A 5,720-nucleotide genomic window follows, 5' to 3' on the forward strand; every position below is an offset into this window, starting at 1 on the left:
CCATGATTTTGTTTGAGTCTGCAAGTTCCTGTTGTTTCTGAGTTCAACTTTTATTTTGTGGTGGTCTGAGAAGATGCAAGGGATAATTTCTATTCTTTTAAATTTGCTGAGGTTAGACTTGTGACCTAGGATGTGGTCTATTTTGGAGTATGTTCCGTGGGCTGATGAATAAAATGTGTACTCAGTTTTATTAGGGTGAAATGTTCTATAGATGTCCGTTAAGTCCAGATGCTGAATGGTTAGGTTTAAACCTAGAATTTCTTTGCTAAGCTTCTTGCTGGATGATCTGTCCAGCACTGCCAAAGGGGTATTAAAATCTCCGACTATGATGGAGTTGGGAGTAATTAGGTTGCTCATGTCTGTTAAAGTGTCTCTTAAAAATTGACGTGCATTCTGATTGGGTGCATAAATATTGATAATTGAAATCTCTTCATATTGAGTACTACCTTTAACAAATATAAAGTAACCGTCATTGTCCTTGCTCACTTTTGTTGGTTTAAAACCTATTGTATCTGCAAAGAGTATTGTAACACCTGCTTTTTTCTGCTTTCCATTAACCTGGAAAATAGATGACCATCCCTTCACCCTGAGTCTATGCTTGTCTTTTGAAATAAGGTGCATTTCCTGTATGCAACAGATATCTGGCTTGAGTTTTTGTATCCAGTCAGCCAGCCTGTGTCACTTTAGAGGGCAGTTTAAGCCATTTACATTGATTGAGACTATTGATAATCCTGGCATAATTTTGGGTGTCGAGTTTTGTGAAGGTTCATTAGACATCTTTGATCCTTTTGTCGCTGTGGAGATTGGAATTTAGTCAAAATTTTCTGAGTGGGTTTATTCATGTGGTGGAGGATTGCATTGGTCTTTATGGAGGATAGGTTTGAGGATATACTGGAGGGCTGGTTTAGTAATGGAAAATTTCTTCAACATGTGAATATCATTAAAGTATTTAATTTCTCCATCATAAATGAAGCTCAATTTAGCTGGATAGAGGATTCTGGGTTGAAAGTTGTTTTGTTTTAGGAAGTTGAAGGTTGATGACCACCCTCTTCTAGCCTGAAAGGTTTCAGCAGAGAGATCTGCAGTCATTCTAATATTCTTCCCCTTGTTAGTTAATATTTTATTGTGTCTAGCTGCTTTCAGGATTTTCTCTTTCATGTTAACTTTAGTGAAGTTGATTATGATATGCCTGGGGGATGTCTTGTTAGGGTTTAGTGGTGCTTGGGTTCTGAAGCTGTCTGCTATCTGAATTTCAGTATCCCTTGGCATGTCTGGAAAGTTCTCTTTCATAATTTCGTTAAGGAGAGCCTCTGTGTTTTGTGAGGCAACTTTGTCACCTTCAGGGATTCCTACGAGGTGAATATTAGTTTTCTTCGAATTATCCAAGATCTCTCTGAGTGAGAGATCTGTCTTTGTTCTCCATCTGTCCAAATCTTTGGAAGTCTGGATGCGTTCACAGTCTTTGTCTTCAGTGTCAGAGATTCTATCTTCTGCCTCGTCCATCCTCTGACAGAGGAATTCAATGGTGCTCCTCAAATCTGCAACCTCTTGTTTCAGTGTATTGTAATCCTTGATCATTTTATCTTTGAAATCATTGAATTCCTGGGACAGCTTTTGAATGATTTGAAATTCTAGCTCCCTGTTTTCCTCCAACCTGTTGATCTTACTCACTATCCAGATTCTGAACTCAATTTCTGACATTTCAGATATCTGTTTATGTAATGGGTCTTCCATTGTGTCTACCCCATCCTTCTTTGGGGACGTTAATCTACTCTGGTTATTCTGGTTGCCAGAGTTTTTCCGCTGATTCTGTCCCATGCTGAATTTGCACCTTTCAGAAACCATCCCTAAAACTGTTCTGCCAGTGGCTGCTTCTAATTTTCTCCTAGGCACAACCCAGCAAGACCCCAAGAGGCAGGGCCAGTAGGCGAGGTGATGCAGCCCACCCCTACAGGAGTCAGTGTCACCATCAAGGCCCTGGGAGGCAGGTGCAACCTGCCCCAGTGGAGGTCAGTTCTTACTGGCTACCAAAGCCCCAGAGACAAGTGCACCGCTGGCAGGATGGCGTGACACTCCCAGGCAGGAGCTGCTGGTGACAGCAAGCTAGCAAGGCCCGGTGAGGCAGGCGCGTGGCTGCGCGACCTGCCCCAGCAGAAGTCAATTGTCCTTGCAAGCCACTAAAACCCCAGAGGCAGGCGCGCAGCTGGCAGGAGGGCACAACCCTCTCTGGTGGGATTTGGCGGTGGTCCCAGGAGGCAGGCGCACTGTGCGCCTGCCCCAGCAGAAGTCAGCTGCCTTTACAGTCTTCCAATCCCCAGAGGCCTGCGCTTGCCACTGGCTAGATGGTGCAACCCTTCCTGGCTGGCCCTGGGAAGTGGGCGAGAGACTGCACAACCCTCCCAGCAGAAGTCAATTGCCCTCCCTGGTCACCAAAGCCCTGGAGGCTGGCGCGCTATTGGCGGGACTGCGCGACCCTCTTAGGCAGGGGCTGGTGGTGATCCAGGACCAGGGGGCCCCAGGAGGCAAGCTCTAGGTTGCTCGACCTACCCTAGCAGAAGTCAATTACCCTCGCCAGCCATCAAAGCCCTGGAGGCAGGCAAGCAGCTGGTGGGACTGCGTGACCTTCCCAGGCAGGAGTCAATGGCAGCCGCGGGCCAGAAGGGCTCCAGGAGGTGGGCGTGGCTCAGTGACCGGACCCAACAGAAGTCAATCACCATCAAGGGCCACCAAAAACCTGGAGGTGGATGCCTGGTGGGGTGTGTAGCCTTCCCTGTCAGGCATCAATCCCAGTCACCAGCACCAAGATCTGGGAAGTCCAGATAGCAGCTGGGGAGACAGCTGAGAACAGAATGCATTGACTGAGGGGGTCCGTCTGCACGCAGAAACTGTGAATCAAGCAGTTCTCCCGGTGAAGGACCGGACAAGGGTTTGGTCTTGAAAGGGTGGGGTGGATGCTGTTCTTGGTTCTTCTCTCCCTATCTCTGCCGGCAAGGGGAGGGAGAGTGGACTGGAAACTCAAAATTGGCAGAGCAAAGGCCACTTCCACTTTTCTGCCTGGGGGAGGGTGTTCCGAGTCTCAACTGGGTTCCTCCAGGGTAGTAAACTTCCCTGTTGGCAGCTCTCACTGGTGGAGTGAGAGAATAGGTCCTCAGTTTATCAGTGGCCTGTAGGAGACTTGGAGGAGTGGTTGAAGAGGAAACAAAGGAAAAGCACACCTTTCTTGGGGGAGGGGATGGCCGCTATTCCTTTGGGGAGATTTATGTACCTGTGGAGCATCCTCTAGAAGTCTCCGCCTGTCTCAGAAGAGTTGTCCTGCCAGTATGACTCTTCTCTCTCAGCTGGGCTCCCAGTTTTCCACTTTGTTGGGTGTTTCTCCGGACTTTATCCTTTCCTCTGAACAGGAGCTTCTGTCAGAGACTGGTGCCTGTTGGCCATCTTGACCACTCTCCCAAAGCAGATTCTTTTTATTGTGAGTAATAATAAGGACATATTTTTCTTCAGATTATGTTTTATTTCTTTCCATTGAGTGTGAGGAAAGTGAAATGGCTTAGTAAAAGTAATAAAATCAGTACAATAACCAATTTTCCTTTGTACATATTATTTTGCATTATAGGTGATTTGATTATTCTCAAAGAGAGTGCTCCTCTTTAAAGAACATGAAAATTATAGCTAATGATTTTCCCTTAACTCTGCTTTCTATAACCAGTGTTTTAATGTCTGTGTGCCCTTTATAAAATGTAAATAATGATTTGTTACTGAATTCTGTTTCCAATATAAGTATGTATGAAAACATGAGAGTATAGCCACTTTTTTCATACATGAGTATAAATAAAATAGTATTTTCAAAAATAAAAAAAAAGATCCCATTAGCAATTGCAGCAATAGCAAAAATAAATAAACAGGAATTGATTAAGCTAAAAAGCTTCTACATAGCTAAAGACAACAATTAAAGAAAATAGACAACCTTCACAATAAGAGAAGATATTTGCTTGTTAAGAATCTGAGAGAGCCAACGTGGAGTGATGGGCATCTCTCCGGACAACTGACACAAGTGCAGCAAGACCAGGGGCAAGAGAAAGCCCTACCACAAGAAGCGGAAGTATGAATTGGGATGCCCCGCAGCTAACACTAAGATTGGCCTCCACCAAATACATACTGTCAGTGTTTGAGGAGGTAACAAGAAATACCGTGCCTTGAGGCTGGACATGGGAAACTTCTTTTGGGGCTCAGAGTGTTGTACTAGGAAAACAAGGATCATTGATGTTGTCTACAATGCATCTAATAATGAGCTGGTTCATACCAAGACCTTGGTGAAGAACTGCATTGTGCTTATTGACAGCACACCATACCGACAATGGTATGAGTCCCATTATGCACTGCCTCTGGGATGCAAGAAAGGAGCAAAGCTGACTCCAGAAGAAGAAGAGATTTTAAACAAAAAAACGTTCAAAAGAAATTCAGAAGAACTATGATGAAAGGAAAAAGAACATCAAAATAAGCAGTCTTCTGGAGGAGCAGTTCCAGTTGGGAAGTTTCTTGTATGCATTGCATCAAGACCAGGCAAGTGCAGATGAGCAAATGGCTATGTGCTAGAGGGCAAAGAGCTGGAGTTCTATCTGAGGAAAATCAAGGCCCGGAAGGGCAAATAATTTTTTCTCTCTATATCTCTTTTTGTTTTGTTTTCTTGAAGTTGTCATTATTTAGCTGGCCCTGGGTTTGAACTCACCAGGCTTCACACATGTGGCTGGTGCTGTAACCACTGTGCTACAGGCAAGAAGCCTTCTTCTCTTCTGTCTTGGTTCATGTAATAAACCTTCATTATTCAAAAAAAAAAGAATCTGAGAGAGGGCTAATAGTCAGAATTTACATAGAACTCAAACCAATCACCAAGAATAGAGCAAACAATCCCATTTGTAAGTAGGCAACAATCTTGAACAGAAGCTTTTCTGAAGATGACAGATGAATAGCCAACAAATACATGAAGAAGAAATACTCATCATCCCTAATCATAAGTGAAGTGCAAATCAAAACCACCCTGAGAGATCACCTAATCCAAGTGAGAAGAGCCCACATCACAATGTCTGAAAGCTGCAGTTGCTGGTGTGGGTGGGGAGAGAAGGGAACATTTATACACTGTTTGTGGGATTGCAAGCTAATGCAGCCTTTTTGGAAAGAAGTATGGAGAATCCTCAAAGAGCTAAAAATACACTTTTATTTGATTTTGCAATCCCATTATTAGGTAGGTATCTACCCTGAAGAAAAGAAGTTATTTTTGTCATAAGGACATTTGAACTTGAATGTTTATAGCAGCTCAATTTCACAATTGCCAAGATGTGGCATCAACCCAAGTACCCATCAACTCACAAATGGATAAATAAACTATGGTATGTATTTACCATGGAATACTCTTCAGTCATAAATAAAGACAGAGACTTTACATCTTTTGCATTTAACTGAATGGATTTAGAGAACACTCTCCTAAATAAACCATCACAAGAAAGGGAAAGCTAGTATGCAATGTACTGAATACTAATTTGAAACCAATAGATGAACAATTACATGCTTACTTGAGAGAAAAACACAAGAAAATTCAAGTCGGGGGAGGAGGAGGAAGGAGAGTAAGATGAGAAGGGAGGGTGTTTGGTAAACTCTTACCTGGGGCACAATGTAAGGGTATATGGCTCACCTCCTGTGTGAAGGACTCAATTACAAGTTTGTGC

At 43.6% G+C, this 5,720-nt stretch overlaps 1 pseudogene; it reads left to right on the forward strand.

Moving 5' to 3' along the window:
• The first annotated feature begins 4,013 nt into the window (after nt 1-4,013).
• Nucleotides 4,014-4,649, forward strand: LOC100959415 (annotated as a pseudogene).
• The last annotated feature ends 1,071 nt before the right edge of the window (nt 4,650-5,720 follow it).

The sequence above is a fragment of the Otolemur garnettii genome, unplaced genomic scaffold, assembly GCF_000181295.1.
Source record: "Otolemur garnettii isolate 467f Iridium unplaced genomic scaffold, OtoGar3 scaffold00318, whole genome shotgun sequence".
Lineage (NCBI taxonomy): Eukaryota > Metazoa > Chordata > Mammalia > Primates > Galagidae > Otolemur > Otolemur garnettii.